Raw genomic sequence first — 25,275 nt, 5'->3', positions numbered from 1 at the left:
CTGTAAACAAAATTTGTTTTGTTCAAATCTGTTGCTTATGCAGCAGATAATGGATTATGCTGAAAATGCCACAGACGCAAAACCACATAATTCCAGTGGCCTCGCATAGAGGGACTGCGAAAAGAAATACAGTAGAATGTTAATTAGCTTCTAATGCACAAGAAAATGAAACTGAACTCTACAAATATTTCAACATATACCAGTATATACAAAAGCACAAATGAAGCACATTTTGTTTTTAGAATTCGGAAGTCTGATGCAAAAAAGACTTTAATAAGATCAAACCAAATCTTGCTGATACACAAATCATAAATATGTTACTGTGTTGTATTGCACATTTGTATAGCACTTATTACCCCTATGTTTAGCACTAAGTGCTTTCCTGCATGGGCAGCAAGCTACATCATATAGGGTGGTGTGTGGTTCGAAGCTTATTGGCTTTGTTATCCTAGGTGGGATGTGTTTCCATGTCATGTGTGATGACCACTGATGTGCATTTATCTTGTTACAGAGGCATCTCTTAGCAGTGTGGTGTATCTGTGGCTATTGGGACCACAGATACACAGTTTATGGTTTCAGTATGCCTGTAGCTCTGCAGGTGCCTTTGTGATGTTTCTTATGATATAGTCTGCTTCACTGGTTACTGCACTGCGTTATCCAATCAGAAAATGTGGGTAAAGGTTTGGGGCAGAGGTTGCATTGCTGGAGGGAGAAAGAAGTGGAGAGATCTGCTGAGATGCGCAATGTTACTATCTTCTCGTATTTGAAAGTCATTGCAAGACGTAAAGTAGCAGCTCTAGTCTATATAGATATTTTGGGACCTGCAGTCATAGACTAGATTGAAGTCCTCTGGTAGACCGTGTGGACAAAGTTCTTCAGTTATTCAGTGTCTGTTCATTTGGTCATGGCTGGTGTTTTGGCTGCACAGTACTGGTGATGGACAGTCCATCAGATATGTCTTATGTGAATGTACGAGGTGAAAGTTACAGTTGGCTGCTGACAGCTGAGTGTTGTGGTATTAGTATTAGTATTGGCCAGAAATGTTATGTATGAACTTATAACACTACAGAACACCCCAGCAAAGCATAAGTCAACCTTTCTTAACTTACCAGCTTATCAAAAGTTGTTACCTGGTTGGTTTGTTTTCAGTCTGTGGACTGTAAGCTAAAGACTGAGCTTGAGTGTGCAACTGTTTTTCCAGGTCCTGTTGCCAGGGTGTGTGGTGCTTTGGTTGTCTTGGAAATAGCCATATTTTCAGTTGTCTTCTGAAATTTATATGTTCCTGGATGCTTCAAATACTGGCTGGTATAAGTCTGAATTAATGGTTACCCCAAGGTTTCTAACTTCTCTTAATCCTGTTGAAGGGGCCTCGTGTTGGCGGTATTCTGGTATTTTGGTCATTTTCCTCAGGTCATACGCTTGTGATATTTAGCTTTAGGTGGTTATTCATCATCCATGTGTTTATGGCCCAAAGGCAGTCAAGATTGAAATTGTAGAGGTCTTCCAGACTATCTGTAATTAAAAAATTGGGTGTCATCTGCATAATTGTAACTGGTAGTGTTGAATGATGTAATCAGGTTTGGTAAGGGTGGTCAGGTAGATGTTCAATTAAAAAGAGGATATGATGGACACCCTGTGGGATGCCACAGTGTTGTGTGTGAGAAGCTGAAATGAAAGATGGTAACAACACTAGTTCATTGTCCCAACTGAAAGGTCAAGAATTTAGTGGGGATTGGCTGAACTCCCTTCCCGACTTTTGTTGGAAATTGGGATGCTGGTTGAGGGGGGTGCGACTCTACTCAAGCAGTAAACCCCAAGTTAACTTGGCACAATGTAGCCAGCTTTATGTACAGGCAAAGTGTAAAGTCTTTATGCAGTACTTCAAACAGGAAAAAGTGAAAATGCAGCACATGGAAAATCCCACACCAATGTACAAAAGTGTAGTCAAATTTTTTAAATTACTTGATACCAAAACAATGAAGTTCTAATAAGTAGCACCAGTGTTATACAATTTTAAAGATTTAGGTAAAAACAGTGCCTAGAAGCACAAAGCGCAACTGTGTTTATCTGGTCTTGCTGGACCTGGACAAAGCCACAAGTTCAGGTCAACTGGGATGAAGTGCGGTCCAGATACAGGGAGCCAGTTAGACCCGCTGAACAAAGCACCTTAAATCCTGATTTTTGGAGCAATGTAAGATCCTCGCCGTAGGATGTGTCCAACAGCAGCTGTTCTGAAAGAGCTGCAATGCAAAGTCCTGCATGGTTGTCAAGGATGCTGTCGATTAGGCGCTTGCAATTAGAAGGCCTGAACGGAGGGTGAGTTGTGCAGTGGCGGTTCCGTGGAGACTGTGGTCTGTGATTTGGAGTCCAGCGCTGAGGATGTGTTGCGCTGCAGTGGTGTTGATGCGGCTGCAAGGCGACACATCACACTGTGTTGGTTCTTCTTAAAGGACCACACCAGGGCTGGCAGGGCAATTATCCAGGACCGGAATGGCACCTCTTGGGAGGCCAGACTCACAACATGGAGAGTCTAGGTGCTGGTTTTAAGATGGTTGGATCCTTTTCTGTCCCTGAGGCTGTGATCACAAGGCCAGCCAACTAGCCCTTTGAGTCACTCTGATGGTCCTGGGTTCAAAACGCAGGTCTAATCCTTTTTCTCAGGCAGCAGGGCTTCGGAGTGACAGGCCTTCTTGCAGAGCAGCACAGAAGTCCTTCTGAGACTTCCACAAGTCCAGAGGTCTACTGAAGAGTTAAGTCTGAGGGACCACTATTTATACTTGGTGCCAGCGTTCAAGTAGGAGAAAGAGCTGCATGTTTCCACCCCTAGAGGTGTTTGGAATTGACTGCCTTTCTGCCCTAGCCCTATCTTATATGGGGTAAAAAAAGAATAGTGTGAAACCCTTTGTGAGTGTGCCCAGGCAGAGCCTTTGTGATGTGCAAGTGTGGTAAGTGGCAGCCCTCCCCACCAAGTCAGAGGTGGCCCAGTCTGCCAGATCAAAATGGTAGTTTAAACTGCACATACAGATTACAATGGCAGTCCTGAGACGTGTTTGGAAAAATCCTTAAGTGGATGGCACAATCAGTACTGCAGGCCCACTAGCAGCATTTAATTTATAGAATCTGGGTACGTGTAGTACCACTTTACTAGGGACTTGCAAATATATTAAATGTGCCAACTGGTTGTGAGCTAATTTCACCATATTCAAAGGAGAAAGCAAAAGCAGTTTAGCACTGATCAGCAGTGATAAAGTGCACAGCATCCTACAAGTAAACAAAAACAGGAGGGAGAAGCAAAAAAAATTGGAGATGGCCCCGCAGAAACGACCAGTTCCAACACCAGGGCTCAAAAAATCTACTTGACCACTTGCTATGGAGTCATATTTGATCAGGTCAAGCTATTTTTCGGACTTACTCGCCCCTTCTGACTAGTTAACAAACAACAGGTGTTCTGTTCAGTCACAACGCGGAGGGGCAATAAAAGATGCCTCTAAATCTTGTTCTTGTATGTCACATCTGCTCTGTGTTCACAGACAGAGGTCAAAAGTCAGTTTATTTTACAATTCATTTTACTTCTGACTGCAGAGTTCCAGTATTTTTTAAGGCGAAAAGTCTGACCTGCTGTCTAGCGTGTGAAATAAAAGGCTACAGGGTGTCAGGTTTTTCCTAACACACAACATGTAAGTGACTAAGTCAACTGTACAAACATTTCAAAATATATATCAGTAGTTGTGAAAGGCCATTTTTAGGGTCGTGCCTGTGCTAGCATGCGCTTGGGCATGCGTATCGCTTGTGAGACTCTGTAGTAGTTAGAAGAGGGCTCGGAGCCCTGTCCATGTCACGTCAGTGTCTTTAATTGGTTCGTGAGCTTGCCTTTTAAAATCTGCTTGCTTTCATTAGTGGAAGGCATGCCTAAGTCATGCCTTTTACGGTGCTTAGCCTTCTCAAGCGCAGCGACCAAGTACTGAAAACATACAAGGCTCGCTGTTTTCCGTCCGGTTTGTGGACTACTTTCTCTCTTTTTTTCACAGCACAATCTCACTTGGCAGAAGTTGTGCGCTTTGCACGATATCGACCCTGTTACATAGTTGCACTTTTGCTGGTTATGTAGATAATTGCACTTTTGCCGATAGGTTTCACTACGAGTGAACTGTAGCAGCGCAATCGCGCTTTTTTTTTCTCTCCATTTAATAAGACAAGAAAAGTCTGGTTGGGAGTTTACAACTGCTAATAGCTCTAACTCGGAGAGATGCGAGACCCGTTGCATTGCAAATGCTTGTTTTGTATTTCTGTGTGATGAAAAAACATTTTAATAGGATGAAAACAAATCAGAATACGTGTTAACATGCAAAGCATATGTTTTCTGAAACCTAATTTTCACGGATTGTTAATACACTATAGAGTTTTATCAGTAAAGCTACAAGTTAGTGGAAAGGTTTTAGGACTTTTTTTGGGGAAATTTACTGTGTGTAGAGGACAGTATGCTACCACATCATGGTTTAGTAATATATTTTTTTAAAGTGAGTGTTTAAACAAACCGAGAAACACTCCTGCCCTGATGGCAATGCTATTAGTAAACTAAAAGCAAGTCATGGGTCATGTGCCACTATATGTGGGCTAGTTTCTTGTGATACATGCAGCAAACTTTAGTCTACTCAGTCAAACAAAAGAGTTTTTTTTGTACTGCAGAAAAGCTGAACTCGCATATTTGAAAGTGCAGTCATATGTAAGAATGAAGAAAAAGGTGACTGTAAACTATTTGCCTAGGATCACACAATTTGAGACCTGTTTACGGGTCAAGTACGTTACAGATCAAGTAGATTATTCAAGTTACTCAACCTGCTGGTCTAGTAACATAAAAAAAAAAATTCGAGGCCTGAATACCTTTTGTATATGATATGTCAAACAGACTTTTCTGTGTGAAAAGATTGCATAAGTGTGCATGTATCTGAGTCATGTTGTTTTTAAGCCAGCAAAGTTTATGATCATTCCTATTCAGATTGCTTACATGGTTGTCACTACCTAAACTTACTAGGCAGTTAGAAGCAATGTCAAATCTTGAAACCCCAGATTCCAATATGGCAATGTACTTTTATTAGCCTATTATGCTGAGACAGAGTCATCATAAGTCAGATACAACTTACGTTTGATTGCTTTAGCCTATAATGGACTGCTGTGAACTATATCCTGGTGAGATAACTGCTTCTCTAAAGATCTATATTTTGTTTGCAGGAGTCAGATATGTTGTCAGGTTAATCTGCTTTCTACAGGGGGCTGCAAACACACTTTTCACAGCAGTACTGTGAATCAGAAATGATCCAATAAAGCCTGGCATGTCACAGAGGGCTGCTATAAAGGAAGATCTGTCTTTCAAAAATGGTTTAATGCCCAGATAACCCTATCAGGATCAACATGCTGAGGAGCCATCCCCTTGGACCTAATATTTTGGAAACCATAATCACAGTTTCTGATGGATACAACTACCTGTGGATTCCTCACCTAATGAATACTCCCATTGCGCCAGCATTCGATGGAAATCTTCTTCCTAGCTTCTGCACATCGACGAGGACGTCACAGTTGCCCACGCGACGCCATCTGACGGCATACAGGCAATAAGAGGTCCCCGCCGACATGCCGACGTCAGTTCCATTTTGTCCGTGCCATTCAAAACGGTTATCTTCGAGGGAGCTACTGTTGCTGTTCGACAGTTACAGTGTGTTTTTGGATCTATTTTTTTCTCTGAGATTACAATGTCGCAGAGAAAGTCAGGATTCAAGCCCTGTCGTGAGTGCGGGGGCAAAATGTCGGTGACGGACCCACATTCTGACTGTTTGTGGTGTCATAGTTCCGATCATGATGTTGACAAGTGTGATTCTTGTCAGCATATGAATCCGAAGGCCCTGAAAGAGCGCGAGGCCAAGCTTTTTCTGGCGAAGTTGAAAAAGAGGGAGAAGAGACACCATCGAAAATCCTCGTCACCGAAGTCTCATCGGCGTCATCGGGACTCCCGGCGTCGTCGAGAATCACGGCGCCGGTCGAGTAAAGAGAGGTCTCGGTCGAGGTCACCATCGACTCGGCGTCGGAAGACTTGGGAGGTCAGTCCCACTGTCACTCCTCATCCGTCGACGCCATTGCCTTCTCCAGCCTCACCGACTTCGCCCGGGTCATCGGGCCAACCACCTTCAGTGTTTGAGGTTCCGCAGCCTCAAATGTTTTCTCCGACGTTGCAGACGTCGAGGTCGGTGTCGCCTTCGAACCAGGCACACCAGTACCCGGCTTTCCCGGCCCCTGGAGCTGATAATACCGCATTTTTAAATGCGATGTTCTCCATCTTCCAGCGGATGGCTCCAGGTGGTGGACCGGTTGGGCCTTCGGGCCCTTTGGCTTTCAACATGGGTGCTCCGGCTCCCCTTCGACCGGCACCCTTTATGCCCTTTCTCCCCCTGGGGAACGTGGGCTCGGCGTCGGAATCGGCTCCGGTGGCTCCTGAGGCTTCGACATCCTCGGCTCCGGCTGCTTCGATGTTTCAACCAGTGGCGCCGTCTAGACCTCCTACGACTCCGAAGCAGTCTTCTCTGCCTCCGACTCCTGGTTCGGCGCCGAAGGTACCTGTGGCGCCTGTAGACCCAGCGTCGGACGGATCCAGGGATCGGCGTCGTTCTTCGACATCTGCTGACGCCATGTCGACGCCGAGGATTGAGGAGAGGCTGCACTCGAGGAGGCTTGCTCTCCGCCTCCTTGAAGAACAGGAGTACCAGAGACAGAACCTGGAGGAAGGAGAGATTGAGGACTCTCATGAGGGCCTCCATGGGCTGGACACTGCTAGTGGCCTAGCAACTTCCCCTGAGTGGGACTTGTCATCTCCTGGGGAGTATACAGAAGAGGCGGCCACTTTTCATGCTGTTATCAGGAAGGCAGCTAACGTCTTGGATCTTCCTTTGCCGGTGACTGAAGCCAAGCAGAATTTGTTGACAGAGGTGTTGCACCCGGCCTCTACATCAGCAGAACCACTTTTGCCGTTCAATGAGGCGCTGCTGGAACCTGTTTTGGAAGTCTGAAAGAAGCCGGTGTCTTCTTCAGCTGTCAATAGGTCTGTGGCTAGGAGGTATCGGGCTGCACCGGCTGACCCTGGTTTTCTTACCAGACATCCAACACCTGAAAGCTTGGTGGTCCAGGCTTCGTGCTCGGCAAGGTCTGCTCCTGGTTCTTTTCCAACTGTGCCCTCCGATAGAGACTCCAAGAAGATGGACATGGCATCCAAAAAGGTGTTCTCATCATGTAGCATGGCATTAAAGTCCACCAATGCTACATGTATTTTAGGAAGGTACATTTATGCTCTAATGGACGAAATTGCATCTACGCATACGGAGGTCCCTCAGGGGCTATTGAATCTGGTATCGGACGCTCAAGCAGCTGCAACTCAGGTTATCCAATCTGGGTTGGATACAACTGACTCTGTGGCTAGAGCAATGGGCACTGCTGTAGTTACGAGGAGGCAGGCTTGGCTTCGTAACTCAGGGTTTTCCTCGGATGTACAGTCGACCTTACTGGACCTTCCTTTTGATGGGGACAAGCTCTTTGGTGCCAAGGCGGATTCGGCCTTAGAGAGGTTCAAGGAGAGCAGGGCCACGGCCAAGTCGCTGGGCTTGCAAGCCACTTCTTCTGCCTCCTCTAGATTTTTTAAGAGGTTTCGAGGATTTGGTCGTGGCTCCTCCTCCTCCTCCTTTCGAGGAAAATTCCAGCAGCCTACCTCTGCTCTCTCCTATAGATCTTTTAGAGGGAGGGGTAGGGTCTGTACCAGGGGAGCCTCTCAGCAGCACTCTGCCTCTTCCTCTTCCTCTGGAGGGGTGCAGCAGGGGAAGCAGCCTTAGGCTTCCACCAATTCCCACTCACTCCTCTCCTGTAGGGGGGGAGGTTACTGTATTTTCTCCACAAGTGGGAGGTCATCACATCAGACTCCTGGATTACCAGCATTGTGAGAAAAGGCTACACCCTTCCCTTTCAGGAGTTTCCGCCCCCCATCCCGCCCCGCCCATCTTATTGTTCAGAAGAACACCTCCTGTTGTTAGAACAGGAGGTTCAAGTCCTCCTTTCAAAGGGCGCGGTGGAGTTAGTTCCAGAGCAGGAAAGGGGTCAAGGTTGTTACTCGAGGTACTTCCTGATTCCTAAGAAGGATGGTCGGTTGAGACCAATTCTGGACCTGAGGATCTTGAATTGGTTCCTCAAACAGGAAAAGTTCAAGATGCTGACCCTAGCTCAGGTGCTTTTGGCGTTGAACAATGGAGATTGGATGGTGTCTGTCGACTTGCAGGATGCTTACTTTCATATCCCGATACTCAAGTCGCACAGGAAGTATCTCCGGTTTGTGGTGGGGTCGCAGCACTATCAGTTTGCGGTCCTCCCGTTTGGTCTTACTTCAGCACCTCGAGTCTTCACGAAGGTGATGTCGGTGGTTGCGGCAGAGCTCAGAAGGAAGGGGATAGCAGTATTCCCTTACCTGGATGACTGGTTGATCAAAGCCAAGTCCCCGGAGCTCGTGTTGCATCATCTGCAGTCGACAACCCAGTTGTTCGACCTGGGCTTTTCGGTGAACGTGCCCAAATCTCACCTAGAGCCCACTCAGCGCCTCCTGTTCATAGGGGCAGTACTGGATACAACATTGAATCGAGCCTTTCCTCCGCCTCAGCGGATTCAAGACATTCAGGCGTTGGTTCCAATGTTTCAAAGTGGAGCGGTCATTCCAGTCCTCAAGGTCCTACGTCTGCTCGATCTGTTTGCCTCCTGCATACTGTTGGTCACACATGCTCGCTGGCACATGAGGGCTCTTCAGTGGTGCGTCCGAAGGCAGTGGTCTCAACACAAAGGGGATCTCGAAGGTTCTGTAAAGATCTCCAGAGATGCTGCCACGGATTTGAAGTGGTGGATTGCGGGCGACAATCTTTCTCGGGGAAGGCCGTTCACGCAACCTCCACCGGTGACCACGGTAATAACGGATGCTTCCACTTTAGGGTGGGGAGCTCATCTGGGGGACCTGGAGATCAAGGGGCTTTGGTCTCCAGTGGAACAGATGTTTCATATCAATCTGTTGGAGTTACGGGCTGTACGTCTGGCTCTCAAGGCCTTCCTCCCATCCCTTCGCGGTCAGTCGATTCAGGTCATGACGGACAATACTACCGCAATGTGGTATATAAACAAGCAGGGAGGGGTAGGGTCGTACCTTCTCTGCAGGGAAGCTCTTCGGCTATGGTCCTGGGCAAAGGACCATCAGATTTGCTTGGTAGCAAATCATCTGGCCGGAGTCTTGAACGTACGTGCGGACAGTCTCAGTCGCCATTTCTCGGCCGACCACGAGTGGCGTCTCCATCCAGATCAAGTCCTTCTAATCTTCCAGATGTGGGGGTTTCCTCGGATAGATCTGTTTGCACCCGGGAGAACTCGCACTGCCCGTTATTCTGCAGCCTCCAGTATCCGGTACAAGGAGCGTTGGGGGACGCGTTTCAGAGGACCTGGTGCGACCAGTTGCTTTACGTGTTTCCCCCCATACCCTTGATTCCTCGAGTATTGAGGAAAATACGCCAAGACCGGGCCTAAGTAATCTTAATTGCTCCGGATTGGCCAAGGAGGGTGTGGTATTCCGACCTTCTCCAACTCTCACTGTGCCCTCCGCTCCGTCTCCCTCTCAGGGCAGACCTCCTCTCGCAGTCGCAGGGGCAGGTTTTACACCCCAACCTCCAGAGCCTGCACCTTCATGCCTGGAGATTGAACGGGGCAACCTGAGTTCCTTTTCTCTCCCGCCTGATGTAGTGGATGTTATCTTATCGGCCAGGCAACACTCCACTAAATCTATCTACGCTAATAGGTGGTCTAAATTTGTGGTATGGTGTGGAGAGAGGCAGATTGATCCCTTGCGTGCTCATTTGTCGGATGTTTTATCTTTTGCTTTGTCTTTAGCACAGAGGGGTTGTGCAGTGGCTACTGTTAAGGGTTACTTGTCTGCCTTGTCAGCCTTTCTTTGTCTTCCAGACCAGCCTTCTTTATTTAAATCTCCAATAGTACTTAGATTCTTGAAGGGCCTTATGAATAAATTTCCTCCAAACCCTTTCGTTATGCCTCAATTGGATTTGTCCTTGGTTCTAACTTTCCTTATGGGGTCCCCTTTTGAGCCTATGCATTCTTGCCCCATAAGATTGTTGGTTCTAAAAACAGTTTTCCTGGTTGCTATTACATCTGCAAGGAGAGTGAGTGAGTTGCAGGCTCTATCGGTAAAACCCCCTTATACATCTTTTTATGGGGATAAGGTGGTGTTGAGGACCAAGGCTGCTTTCCTTCCGAAGGTTGTTTCACCCTTTCATTTGGCCCAGACAATTACTCTGTCCACGTTTTATCCTCCGCCTCATCCGTCAAAGGAAGAAGAGAGACTACACCGCTTGGACCCAAAGAGGGCGTTAAGCTTTTATATAGACAGGACAAAGGATTTCAGGCTGGAGGATCAGCTTTTCATCGGATACGTGGGAGAGAGGAGAGGAAAGGCAGTCCACAAGCGAACAATCTCCAGGTGGGTTGTTCTTTGCATTAAAATGTGTTACTCTTTGGCAAAGAAGGATCCCCCTGATGGTATAAGAGCTCATTCCACCAGAGCTAAGTCGGCCTCCTCGGCCTTGGCTAGGGGTGTTCCTGTGGTCGACATCTGCAAGGCCGCAACTTGGTCGTCCCTTCACACTTTTGCGAAGCATTACTGCTTGGACTCTGAAGTCAGAAGGGACGGCCATTTTGCACGGTCAGTGCTGCAGGATTTCTTGGTTTGGCCATTCAGGCATCCACCACTGAGTGCGGCACTGCTTTGGGACTCTATTCATTAGGTGAGGAATCCACAGGTAGTTGTATCCATCAGAAGAACGAGTTACTTACCTTCGGTAACGACTTTTCTGGTGGATACATTAGCTACCTGTGGATTCCTCACGGTCCCACCCGCCTCCCCGTTGCCTGTCTGGTCTAACCAAGTAATTCTTGAGTGTGCTCCTCTTGGTTTTGAGGATTGGTGTATATATTGTGTATATATGTTTATATGTATATATATATATATATATATATATATAGTTCATATATTTATTTATTTACTTGTTGAAAAAAGAAATGGTACGGTTAATTCTCAGAATGATGTGTTTGTTTGAAATGTCATTAAATATTACTATTGTTCTTTCATCTCAAAGGCCTATTATTCTCAGGCACGTAAAAAATGTTGTTACTGACGTCGGCACGTCGGCGAGGACCTCTTATTGCCTGTATGACGTCAGACGGCGTCGCGTGGGCAACTGTGACGTCCTCGTCGACGTGCAGAAGCTAGGAAGAAGATTTCCGTTGAATGCTGGCGCAATGGGAGTATTCATTAGGTGAGGAATCCACAGTTAGCTAATGTATCCACCAGAAAAGTCGTTACCGAAGGTAAGTAACTCGTTCATCTAGTTTTCACCACTGCTGCAGTGGTGAAATGTTTAAAATACACGGTTTACCACTAATTTCCCAAATTATCTTGATGTATATGCTCCAAGCTCTCTATAAAGTTATTTTAAATTATAGGCAAGTTAAATTCACTTGCAAAGCAGATGAAGTTTTCTAAATTTACACGAGCTAAGGTTTATCCTTTCGGTCTGTCCAGATGTGATGATTTCCTGATGCAGATTGTTCCAGATAGGACATCCTCTAGCAAATAAAATTGAGTGCGGAAGCTGAACATCCACCACCAGAGGTATGAGGAGTGGGAGGGATGGCTCTGAGCTGAGGCCAGCTTATATATAAAAAAACATAACTTGTTAAATTTTGCATTGCAAAAAGCTTGAACAGTTAATATAATACACAAAGTTGCAAGTCAGACTTTACATCCTTCTACTTTAAATCCCATCTAGTTGATAGGGTTTAAAGTTAGATTGTGGGAAGTTGCTTGAGAGTGCTTTAATATGTACCTTAAAAAACAAATGTATTCCTTCACACAGAATCACATGGTGTGCACCAGAATATCGATGCCACAGAATATTGAGGACAGGATATTGTATGCAAAATATTGACAGGTAAGTATAGATAGTCTATACTGCACTCCACATGTATGTACCAACACAGTACATATGTCTTCAAGGTATACAGATGTGGACTTAAGAATAGTAAATCTATACTGCCTACAGATGCACTTATTTTTCAATATTCTGTCCTCGATATTTTTGCACAGCGATATTTTGGGGATCAGTATTTAGTAGGACAACCAGTATTTGGGAAAGAATGCACCAGTAGAGCACAGCTTTAATGTGTGATCATAGCTGAGGGCAATGACCCTCTAAAATCTACTTCTGTCTATGGGCATGAACACTGACCTCAGCTATGCATTTACTAAAAGAAGTTTCATAGTGTGCACAATATATATATATATATATATATATATATATATATATATATATATATATATATATATATATATAAACAATTTTAATTGTTTTTTTTATGAAGAAAAGAAAGGAGAAGAAGAAACAGAAATAGAAAAGCACAGGTAGGTGCTGGCCTTACCTGCATACACACAACCGCATAGACAACGCAGATTGTCAGTATGGCATCTCAACATCACTAACGTACCACACCAGGCGTACAACATTAAGTGGTCAAGGGAGAAGACCCAGCCATTTCCCCCACACCTTTGCATGCTTGTGTGGACAACCCTTTGCCTCATAGACCGATTTTTCTTGGTTTGCACACCAATCAACTCCATGTTTCTATTTCCGCAAGGACGGGCCTGTGGCAGTGTTCCAAGTGGCTGCAATGTCTTTTTTCACCACCAGCAAAGCTGTACCCACAAATGCTTGGTCAGCTCTCGAGCCCTCCAGTTCATCCATAGCGCCCAACAAGACCAGGTTTGGGGGCATCTGCTGCTCTCCTCCCAATACTAAGTTCAGCTGATGGAATATCTTGCCCCAGTATGCCTCTATACAGGGCCACTCCCAGACCATATGGAAAAAATCTGCTTAGTCTTCCAAGCACCTAGGACACTGGATGGATGGGCGGAGGCCTGCTTGATACAGCCGTACAGGAGAAAGGTACGACCCATACAGGAAATACATTTCCACCAATCGCGACCGCGCTGACACTGCTAGTAGTCTGGATGCCATCAGTGCATCCACCCAGTCGGTCTCCTCCAGAGGTCCCAGCCATCCCTCCCACTCACCTACCCTTGAGGTGATCCGGGGCATGTTTAATTAACATCTTGTAAATATGTGACACCTCTTTTTTTATCCCCAGAGCGCCTATAGGCAGTTTCACCTACAGTGGATTATATTCGAGTAGTGAGTCAGTGCGGGATAAGTGCATGTTCAGGGCATGTCGCAGTTGAAGGTATTTAAAAAATAGTGTGCAGGAGAGTTGGAAGTCAGTCTGTAGGTCTTGAAAGGATCGCAGCGAATCCCCCCTCCACACATCTCCCAGTTGCGAAGTGCCCACCAAGTCCCATTTTTTCGAACCCTCTCAGTGCAGCCGATTTCTTTTTTTTGTTTTTTTTGTTAAGCCAGTTGCCATGCCATAAGGAGGGGCCTGCTGGGTAATAACAGTATTCCATCGACTGTGACGCAGGGCTGCGCGCCTTGCAAGAAACACAGCTCTAGTCACTGGGTTCATCTCACGGGGGAGTGGTGAACCATAGAGTGAGTCCAAAATAAGTGAGAAACTAAGTGGCGTCAATTCCAGCTAATAAGCTGGTTCAGCCCACCCCCATTGAACCAGTCATGCACGACCAGCTGTGTCGCTAAGTAGTATAAATAGGGGTTAGCCAAATTCCCCGTCATGGGCACCAGCACTGAATTGGTGGGGTTCATTTTAAGCCCCAATGCCTCTTCATAACAGTGGAGGAGATGAAAACTCCACGGGCCAGATTCACTGGGCTCTGCCATGTACAGTAAGACATCATCAGCATAGAGAGCCACACGGTCTTCATATGCATTTCCCCAGCTCCTGCTGCGATACAGGGGGTCAATTCTAATCAGTTGTGCCGAAGGCTCAATGGACAGGGCAAAAAGGAGGGGGACAGGAGGCAGCCCTGATGTGAAGGCAAAGGATGAGATACCTTTGACCTGAACCCGGGCCATGGGATTGGCGTATAAGGCACGGACCAAACGACAAAATCTAGGCCCAAGCTATCACTCTGCAACTCTAGGAAGAGAAACCCCCCAGTCCACGGTATCAAAAGTCTTCTCAAAGTCAACAAAGAGAAGTGCCAAGTCCTGGGATAGCTGGTGACGTCACGCTAATGCCACATGCAAGTGATATACACAATGTTGCGTGCTTCGGTTGGCCATAAGACCACACTGGTCCGGTTGGATCACCGACGGCAGGACCCTCATAAGGTGTGATGCAAGAATCGTGGCCTAAATCTTCACCTCACTATTGATAAGGGAGATTGGTCTGTAGTCTGCGCAATGTCGTGATGGCGGTTGTGTTTTGGGGAGCACCACAATAGTAGCCATCTCTAGTCCCTCTGGAAAGGAGCTCAGTCGGTCAACCTCATCGCATAAGGCCCTGAGGTGTGGCGTTAAGTCATCTCAAGATACTTTATAGTATTCTACGGAGGTCCGGGGGTGTTGCTAGTTCCTTGTGAGGAAATTGCATCATTGATTTCCTCATTCGTTATGGGGTCATCCAGGATTGCTGCCTTTGCATGAGGCAGTACAGGAAGGGGAACATCTATTAAGAATTGGCAAGCGTGTTCCTGAACAACCGCAGATGAGGCCTTGTGGAGTACCTCATATTAGGAAGCGAATGCATCTGCCACGTCTTTTAGTTTAATAACGGGTTGTCTATGCGCGTTAGAAATTTCAGGGATAATTCTAGATGATAGGTGGCTTAAAGCTAACCAGTAAAGCAGTTTCCGCATTTTTGTACCCCCGCCAATTTACCCTGGCATTAACTACACGCCAGAGGAGTTTAGCCACCTCTAAGGAATGATCACGGATCTCGTCTCGTATCAGCAAGAGTTGCCTGGCCACTGCTTCAGTCGGCTGAGTAGATTGCTCTGCTTCTAGTTGGGCGGCTCAGGCCTCTAATTAGGTAATGTGTAGGGTCTGGGATTGCTTCCGGGAGCGGACAAGGCTCTTGGTCAAACCCCCCACCGCTGTTTTGCTCATCCCCCAGAAATAACCCGGTGAGGAGACCAAATCTGTATTTAGAGTAAAATATTCCTGAAGTGTTTCCCGCAGTTGTTGGACATGGAGCTTGTGCTGCAGGTACCATGTGTTCATGTGCCACCACGGGTGAACCCCGGTTTGAGCCGATTCCCAGTATGAACCGGAGCAGCGCATGATCCAATGTACCTCTTGGTAGAATTTGATTGTGTGTGAGATGGGAGCAACGTGTAGCAGGTAACAGAACAAGATCAATTCTAGATTGTGTGCGGTGTGCTGCTGAAGTATGCATAAAATGTTGGCGCTGTGTATGCCAGACTCTCCATGCATCACACAGCCCCATGGACGCCAGCCAATTCAACAGCCCTGAGGCCATGGTCTGCATATGAGCCGATGGGGACCCCATCACATCCAACATGGGGTCAGGGGCTGGTTAATGTCTCCCCCCAGAACCCATGACCCCCTAGGGCAAAGCTAGGAGCAGGGCAGTAAGGTCATGTAGTGTCCTGCGTTCGGCCACCAGAGTGTAATATACACTGATAACGTTGATGGTGAGGCCCTCCACCCTCCCAGTCGGGATCACATATCGCCCCTGTGGGTCCTTCTGCACCTGGGTGACCACCATAGGAAAGGAGCGGTGAAGCAGTACTGCTGCCCCGTCTCCCCGGACCCTGAAGCAAACCCCGCATGGTAAACCCTATCAAAGCCCCTGCGGATCAGAAACGGGCAGGTGTCCCCGAGAAGATGGGTCTCCTGCAGCAAGAGCATGTTGGGTCTGTGGCGCTGAACGTGCGCAAGTACTACTGTGCGCTTCATCTTACCTATAAGACCATTAACGTTCCATGAAATAATTTGCATCGGGCCTATCGTGCTTGTGAGAATATGTCAGTTGAGCGCTTCTTTGGGGTCATCCGGACACCATTCAGATCCCGAACCGACAGAGAAGGATTAATGCCCTCATGTGTCATGGTACCTGTCATGGAGCAGTGCATGCCTACCTCCCTGTGCTTGTGATCTGAAAAGCAAACAAACATTGATTCTGACTAACAATAACAACTGCCATGCAACCTGGCTCAAGTTCTCCCACCCCGCCCCATACTTTCCACAGGAAGCATCTGTTGCCCTTATAAAACATTGAATTCTCTACTTTAGAAGGTTCTTAACCCCAATCTAGGGGGCAGTGGTGGACCCCTCCGTAATGTTGGATTAAAGAACATTAATTAGCAGGCAGTTGCCTCTCAGTCCGTAACCAAAGTGAGGTTGTTGGGTCCTTCATTCCTTTCCCAGCAGGAGTGTCACAGCGCCGGACTACGGGATAAGTCAGAGTCACTGGGAGCATCCATGCGCACAGGTGCCCCTCCCTCTGCTCGCGACTCCCCCTAAGTTCCACCGCTGCAGGCAAGTGTTGAATGTTCAGACAATACCAGCTGCGCAGTCCCTCCCTGCAGGGAACCAATAGGGGAGCTGGACCGCGAGCCACGCCGCACCCTGTGCCTTTTGGAGCACATGCGCGGCTGCTGACCGGAAGTCCGCCGCAGCCAGTTATCAATTGGCAGTGCCCCGCGAGTCCTCGGGGAGCTGCCCTCATGAGGGCCTAGAGGGACCTCCTCAGTCACCCATGTCAGCGCTGCTGCAGGAGTCTCAAAGAAATAAGTCTTGTTCCTGTGCACCACTCTGAATTTAGCGGGAAATAGAAGGCTGTAAGGTATCTCCATCATTCTTAATTTTTGCTTAACCTCTACATAGGATCTACGTTGTTGTTGGACTTCTCTTGTGTAGTCCGGAAATAAAAGGACGTTTCTGCCGTCACAGCACAATTCTTTTCTCACGCGTGTCTCCTATAACACCGCATCATAGTGTGCAATTTTGCATTTCCCACGGATTAGCATAACTTGCATTCATTTCTGATTTCATGTCCATTATTTTATATGTAGTTACCTGAAAGTGAAAGACCAAACAAAGTTACAGAAAATCTTGTTTTTTTTGGCTATTCTTTTTACATCACACTCACTCGCCCTATCCACATTGCACACAGCATCATGATCGAACGTAAATAATGTCACTGTTCACAAATAGGACAGAATGCAGACGTGGAAAAGAAACTTGTTTATTTAGCTGCAGAGAGCCCAGGAAACTTCAGACCAGCAACTCTGCTGAATGAAGCATGCACACGATATATGTTTGTTCAAGACACCACTGGTTATAATTGAAACAGATGAGTCAAGAAATACAAAATATCACAATGGGTTCACACATCCTTGAAAAGATGTAGCTATACAAGTTCCTGACAGATATACCACTTATGGACTTTCTCTTGTTAGTTTCAAACATAAATTATAAAAGGCCTAGTCAGGGACTTTCCATGGTAAAAACACACAACTCGTCAGAATTTCCTGCAGACGTCAGCTAACATCAGTTCTACACTCCTATGAAGGAAACAAGCCTTGCGCTATTACAAAACAGAATAAATAATAAATCTCAGCAGTTCCAGAGTGGCAGAAGCAGTTAGTGGTTAGTGGTATATGACCATATAAGCATTTCTCAGAAATAGAACAACAATTGGACGGCTCAACAGCAATAAATTAAACTTGGCTGGCACAGAATAAATGCAAACTGTATGAAACATAGAAATTAAACTTTCTCATTCCTTCCTTTTGAAGTACTATTCAATCATTTGCTCAACTTTAATATATTTCTATTTTCATCATATCATATATTTCATCACAGTTATCAACTTGATGTGTGACCCTTGTTCTTGCCATCAACACATTAGTAATTTGAAGACAAAGTGTAACCATACAGGCTGACAAACAGCTCGGTAACAAATTCACTAACAGTGCCCCCAGCTAGCAGGCCAAGTATTATTAGTGCCCATGTAACCACAACTGTCCACCATGAACCCCATGAACTGCACAACAGTCCTATTTTATCCCAGAATGTTGTTTCTATTAGGGCATGTATTTCCTGCCCTATGTGATGTAGATTTTCTATAGCCTTATAGACATTAGGGGCATTGTCAGGAATAAAAGTGAAGCATTTACTGCCCACAATCTTGCAGACATCTCTCTCTTCTGCTAACATCATGCCTAAAACCATCCTATTTTGTAAAGTTGCTAAATGTACTGGAGATACATATACTGTTAGATTAGCTATTCTCACAGATGTGTTATTTATTGTTGCCTCCAGCAATCTGCCAATACTCCTGATCTCCATAGAATTGAAAGATATCCCTACCCAAGGTATGAAGAGACCCCTTGCAAGGTCAGGAACTCTTTCTTCCGCTAAATCTTCTTGTTGTTTTCCCATTTTTCCCCTCACTTGTTTATAATTCACTTCCAATACCTCATACTGTCTCTACTGTCATGTCTGATACTGGAAAATACAATTCTAAGGTAGCGTGTACCCGCCCAATCTACAGGTAGCCAGGTATAGCCTTTCACCTAATAATTCCATAGCCCTGCATATAAATGTATTCTAGGCCATGAACTATTAGTAAGTGAAAATGTAGCATTACATACACTGTCCCTCCTGTGATGGCCTCTTGCCATGTTTGTGACCCCTTGGCATGTATACATAATTTTTCTGGCTTGTCAGTTGATAACATAAGATCTCGAATATTAGTGTCTTCAATTTCTGAGTTATTCAGCCACATAAGGAAATCTCTAGATCTAGCACTTATGAGTCCCTTTTTTTTTTTTTTTACTCTTTTTAGTTCCTTTGCCCTTTTGGTCTCAGGTTACATTGGGTTTGTCAGTATTCTCTTCTAGTGGTAAACCTAGTCCTCATTCAGACTGTTCTTGACACATCAATGCAGGTGCCTTCTTCACATGAGAGGCATGTATACAGTTTTTATAATTAGTACATTTTACTCCAGAAATGGTCACTGTTAGAAATGGTGTCTCTAGTTGGCAGTCGGTTTGCACCCTGTTCAAGTAGGGACCTTCACTCTAGTCAGGATAAGGGAGATACCCACTTAGATAACCCCTGCTACCCTTGGTAGCCTGGCACGAGCAGTCAAGCTTATCTCAGAACCAATGTGTAAAGCATTTGCACATAACACAGTTACACAGTGAAAACACTACAAAGGGACACCACACAGGTTTTAGAAAAATAGCCAATATTTATCTGTATAAAACAAGACCAAAATGAGAAAAATCCAACATACAGTAATAAAGATATTATTTTTGTAATATATAACTTAAAAATACAGTTTATTGATGTTGATAGCTCACTTGGGGCTATCACACCGTCGTGGTCAACAAAACCAACAGTTTAGGCTAGCTACATTGTCGGGAAGACCAGCAAACAGTACCTTTGGAATTGCAGGGCGTCATTATCCTCGTGGTGAGCTCCAGAGAACAGCGTCACAGTGTTGGTTCCAGAGTCGGTGTGGGGGTCGGAGGGCCCTTGAAGTCGCACTCGTTGCATATCGAGCTCAGGGTTGATGAAAATGGGAGCACTGGTGTGGATGGTGTTGGGGCTGTGGTGCGAAGCGGGATGGTGCGACGTGCGGGCCCACAGGTCACGGTGCAGGCAGCGCCTTTGAGATGGTCGTCCAGCGACGTTGTTGAGACCAGGGCTGCGGTGTGAAGCGTGGTGGTGTGACGTGCAGTGTCACCAGGTAACGGTGCAGGCAGCGTCCTTGTTGTTGCTGAATCATGATATTCATCTTCAGAAAAGGACACCATCAGCGGCTGAAGTGCCCTGTTGTCAAAATAATTCTGTGAAAGGGGTTGTGAAAGGGGTTGTGTATGACTTTTTGGAGGTGCTAAGGAGGCCTGTGGGGGTACATATGTACCTCGCCCCTGAAAGTGGACATCTGTTCTCTTTGATTCTAGGGACACACTCGTACCCGGTGGTCAGTTGTCCCACATTGTGACATACTCCGGCATTGAGCTGTATTCGTGGTGATGCAGAGTACGTTCGTCCTCTACCATTTCGTCCCCTGTATCCTTCTTTTTGTATTCCTTGCCCCCTATTGTTACTCTGTTGCAATTGTTGCAATAAAACTTGTCCCTTCATATCCTTCCTAGATTTGTCCTTGTGAGTTTCATTATTATCATGCTTGTCCGAATAATACTGTGCTACGGCCAGCATTTCTGTCAATGGTTTTGCAGTCCAACAAGGTATTGAACCATTAAAATAATTACTTATATGGCCTTGAAACCTTTGCACCTGCCACTCCTTCCTCCCCGGGATCTGTGCCACTGTGTGCCGATAACAACTTATGTACTCAGGCATAATAGGCATGGACTGTTGTGTCTTTAGTCTGCCTAGCTAGTTCTAGTTCGCTTTCTTTCTTAGCATAATTGCTTGTTAAAATGTTAAAATTAACATTGGCAGATCTTGAATTTCATCATGAAATGGTCCCATCATCCTTTCTCTATTTTTGTAATGTTGCATTATGCAACTTTACTTCTTGTTGGTCCTCTTTACACTTTTTCATCTATTTGTTATCAAGATAATGGAAAACATCTGATCTAAATCCCTTATTGTCAACTGTCCTATATTTAGTATCCTTTCCTTGTGGGTGTACCATTAATCTGCATTTCCCTAATGTTTGGAAAGTAGTTAGTGAAAGGTAATAGCTAGCCTTAATCCATGTTGCATGTACATAAAACACGGGCTGTGAAGCGTTAAACCCAGGAATGTCTTGCATTGAAAGCTGGCCATCAATGCATAATTGTTTTATTTTCTCAATTGTGGATAGTAAATGCATCAATAGACACGATGCCTCTTTGTCCCAAATTTGAAGGTTGCAAGCCAAGTAATCAATATTCTGCAGCTTTGTATCCCATTCACATTTTAATCCCACTTTTTTATCATGTGTCCTGGCCACATGTTCTTATAAATCTTGAAATGTATGTTTGCACACTTGTTCTAAAACATGGTTTCTCATGATAAGGGAAAGTAAATTCTCCTGTGAATTCTACTTTTTCAACATCACCCCCAAAATCATCATGGTTGGATATCACAGTGTATGTGAAAATAACAGAGGTGGACAATGCCACAAGGTTCCTGAGAGTAGGTTGGAGGCACACGTGTAAAAGTAGTCACAGCAATGAAAGGAAAATATATCAAAGTGATTCTCAGTTGCAAAGTACACAGCAAATATATTTGATTATATTATAGCATAACTTCAAAGCAAAGAATAAAAGTCAAAATTCATCACCGTAGTAGGGCCCACCAAATGCTTCATCTTTCTCATGCCAGCAAGAAGAACGACTCCTGTTCAACTGTGAGAAAGAGATTTTCCAGCCCCACGGGACAGGTCAGGCAGCTGGCGCCCGCTCCTGACTGAAGTCCCAGAATTAATCGCTACTGAACAGAGTCATCTTTTTATATCTTGGAATAATTACGAGAGAACTTTCTAGAAAGCCCTCCCTCTTAGAGGGGAATTATAAAAAAAAAAAAGGTTGGCTACTGTAGGTCAGAGTTGGAAGAAACAAGCGTCGAAAGTTGGCCAGGCTTTCAAGGCTGTCTCTCCCAAGGCTAGAGAAAAACACAAAATATGCGCTTCCTTATCCTGCTAGGGTTCGGTGAGAGCAAAATACGAAAAACACAGCTTGGTTTACCATGAGGAAAAACACAGCTCATCTGCAATGTCTCAACTGCAATGTCTAACGCCACGATAAAGCCAATAGGCAGCTAAACTGAATACAAAATGTCTAATGCCACGTTAAAGCCAATAGGCAGCTAAACTGAATACAGAATATCGGGCCACATGTAGCAAGCTTTTTGCAATTCGCAAACAGCGAATTTCGCTGCTTGCGACGTGCAAAAAGCACATTGCAGTGCACAAACCCCATTTTGCGATTCGGTAACCGGGTTACTGAATCGCAGGATGGGTTTGCGACTTGCAGTTAGGAAGGGGTGTTCCATTCCTAATTGCGAGTCGCAGTGCAATGTAGGATTGGTTTGTGACCGCGAACGTGGTCGCAAGCCAGTCGCATTTTGCACCCTTTTCAAATGGGTGGTAACCCATTCGCAAAAGGAAAGGGTCCCCATGGGACCCCTTCCCTGTTATGAATGGCACTGTTTTCATTATTTCAGAGCAGGCAGTGGTCCTGCGGACCGGTGCCTGCTCTGAAAAAATGAAACGAAAACGTTTAATTTTTCAGTTTTGTGATGCATCTCGTTTTCCTTTATGGAAAACGGGCTGCATTACAAAAAAAAAACTGCTTTATTAAAAAGCAGTCACAGACATAGTGGTCTGCTGTCCGCAGCAGGCCACCATCCCTGTGATGGCCTCCAGTCGCAAGGGGGTCGCAAATTGCGACCCACCTCATGATTATTCATGGGGTGGGCACTTGCGACCCCCTTGCGAATCGCAGATGGTGTCAGGGACACCATCCAACATTCAGAGTTGCGGGTCGCAATTCTGAATGTTGCTACATGTGGCCCATAATGTCTAATGCCACGTTAAAGCCAATAGGCAACTAAACCGAATACAGAATGTAATGTGCTACTGGTGAACATTGAACAACTAATATGCACAGTGGTGAAACACAAAGTCAATGGTCAAACATACTTAACGTCATAACTCCTGGGTGCTCTGTCAGCTTTCGTGTATATCTTAAATAAACCATCATTGGTTAGACCACCGTTAGTGGTACGTTTCTGAGAGTATTGTTTTACCTTTTTTCCTCCCATTACATTTGAATGATGTCTATGATTTTTTGGTGTCATCTTCCTGTGAGCCAATGCATTGCCGTACAGTTTTACTTATTACACAGAAGGCAGTATTGTTGGAGAATTTCAGGTGCTTTAAGTTCATCCACCTTTTTAAAAGTGTTTTTTTTGTTGTTTTTTTTTTTAAATCCCCAAACAAGTTATTCCTGCGTAGTTGCTTGGTCCTCCTTCTTAGGGTGGTTTTGGCCTTTTTATATGGCCAAGCTAGCCAGTCACTCTTTGAACCTCTTTTCGTCTCTCATCCTAACAAGGAGCAGAGTCTGTATAGAATGAATCCCACAAGTGAAGTCTTGTGCTAAACCAGCCACACTCAACAGGACAGAGTGGATAATCGGGTATTTGTGGGCTTTGCCGGAGCCAGAGCACCATTTTTGATCAATCATCTCACCTTTGCTTTTCAACATCTACATGATATCTTTACCAGAACTGGTCAATGATTTCCATCTCACATGCTACAACTATGCAGATGACACACAAATACTACTTAAATTAGAATGCCCCAAAAACATTGAAAACTCAGAAATCTTCAGTTGCCTCAGAGCCGTTGATCAGTGGATGACCTGGAGCCATCTCAAACTAAATACCTCCAAAACAGAAATACTCATATGTGGTGACTGGAAAAATTATGACCCTCTGTGCATCTGGCCTGACGATCTTGGGCCACCTCCTTATTACCCAAGGAAGTTAAAAACCTAGGAATCACCATGGATTCCAAGTTAACTATGAATGCCCAAGTGGACAAATTAGCACAAACAAGCCTCATCACCTTGAAGACTTTACGACGCATCTCCCCCCACCTCGGATTTCCACACAAGGTGCAAGCTACTATCTTGCTTGTACTATCCAAACTGGATTATGCCAGTGGCCTCTACCATGGATCATCTCGATCTATTATGAAAAAACTACAACGTATCCAGAATTCCGCAGCCAGGCTACTATTACATGTAAAGCCGCAAGCCCACATCTCCCCTGCGTTTACAGCACTACATTGGTTACCTGTTGCCAGAAGATGCACTTTCAAGCTGCTTTGTATCACCCACAAAGCTATACATGGCACATGACTGCTTTTTTTATCAGAAACAAAATAACCAAATACATCCAGCAAAGAAACCTCTTCTCAACATTGGCACCCCGCCTTAGAACACCACCATACAAGAAAAAGACTATAGGTGGTACATCCTTCTCCGTTCAAGCAGCCAAACAATGGAATTCATTACCCCCAACTATAAGAGCCACAGATAACTTTCTTGTCTTCAGAAAACTACTCAAGAGTTGGCTCTTTCCTTCATAACCACTATATTCAAACAACTATGGACTGCCTATGCCTATGTTGATAAATATTTTTTCAGATTATGTGTATATTTCTAGTTATGTATAGTTCTTTAGAAAATATGTATCGCTACTATGTCCTAACAATAAAATACACACACTCTGTAAACCTGTTTGACTATGTATATTTTACCCATGGTTCTAATTATGTATTGTATATGCATATGTGTGTGTATTCATGTGTGTGTGTGTGTATGTATATATATATATATATGTGTGTGTATATGTTGTTTCTTTGCTTGGCATGTTCGTGGGTCATTGCATGGCTCCTGGCTGGGTTGTTATACTAGATATCTATGAATTCCTGCTCTCATCTTATCACACTTATCTACCCATCGTCATGTCTCTATCAAACTATCCTCCATTCTCACTCTGACTCATCCCAAATCTTTTCTACTACTTTCATCTCCTAAATAACTCTGCCTAAGCTTTTCCCTCCACTTCCACATCTAACTCACCAAACCAAACCTCACTCTACTACCGTGACCTCCAACAAAACCCTACTAAATTCTCCCGCATTTATCTCACCCTGCTTCTATGCTCTCCCTAACCCTTCCACATACTCTTCCCTCCTCCACCCCCCTTCACTCATCCCAAGCCTTTGGGTTGAGTAAATTAAGGATATACTCCCAATTAACACTTCTGGATTTCTTTCCTCCTCCACCCCTCCATTACTCCAGTCATTCTAACTAACAAACTCTCATATCTGCGGCTCAAATTAACTCATAATAATACTAAAACTGTACTCATTATTTCCCAATACTAATCCATCACTACTTCTTGTTGGGTTCCAGAGTAGCGTGCTAATCACCGAAAATCGCTTCGACGCCTCGTCAGGGGTAGTAAGCGATCTATAAATACGAATACAATACAATACAATACAATGCAGTACCTACTAGTCGTTTAGACCTCTCAGGTTGTTGGTAGATGGAACCAGTATAAATAATGTTTACGTTTTAGACTGTACAGGTGAATCACTTCCATCTTTCTGTCTACTATCTATCTTACTCTGTTCATATGGAGGGGGACATATCATTCCATTTAGTAACCTCTTCATAATAAGGTCTCCCTCCTCTGGTTCTGATGGTGCAGACGGCCTGGATAGGTA

At 45.1% G+C, this 25,275-nt stretch overlaps 1 long non-coding RNA gene across 1 annotated transcript in view; it reads left to right on the top strand.

Moving 5' to 3' along the window:
• The window catches only part of LOC138269870 (uncharacterized), a 73,277-nt gene that overhangs the window by 12,290 nt on the left and 35,712 nt on the right, over positions 1-25,275 (top strand). Inside the window, exon 2 of the long non-coding RNA XR_011200243.1 lies at positions 11,654-11,743. This is a non-coding gene — a long non-coding RNA (uncharacterized lncRNA). The remainder of the gene's footprint in view (positions 1-11,653; positions 11,744-25,275) is intronic.

The sequence above is a fragment of the Pleurodeles waltl genome, chromosome 2_1 (genome assembly GCF_031143425.1).
Source record: "Pleurodeles waltl isolate 20211129_DDA chromosome 2_1, aPleWal1.hap1.20221129, whole genome shotgun sequence".
Taxonomy (NCBI): Eukaryota; Metazoa; Chordata; class Amphibia; order Caudata; family Salamandridae; genus Pleurodeles; species Pleurodeles waltl.
The sequence above is the reverse complement of the archived record's forward strand: the minus strand, read 5'-3'. Positions and strand labels throughout refer to the sequence as shown.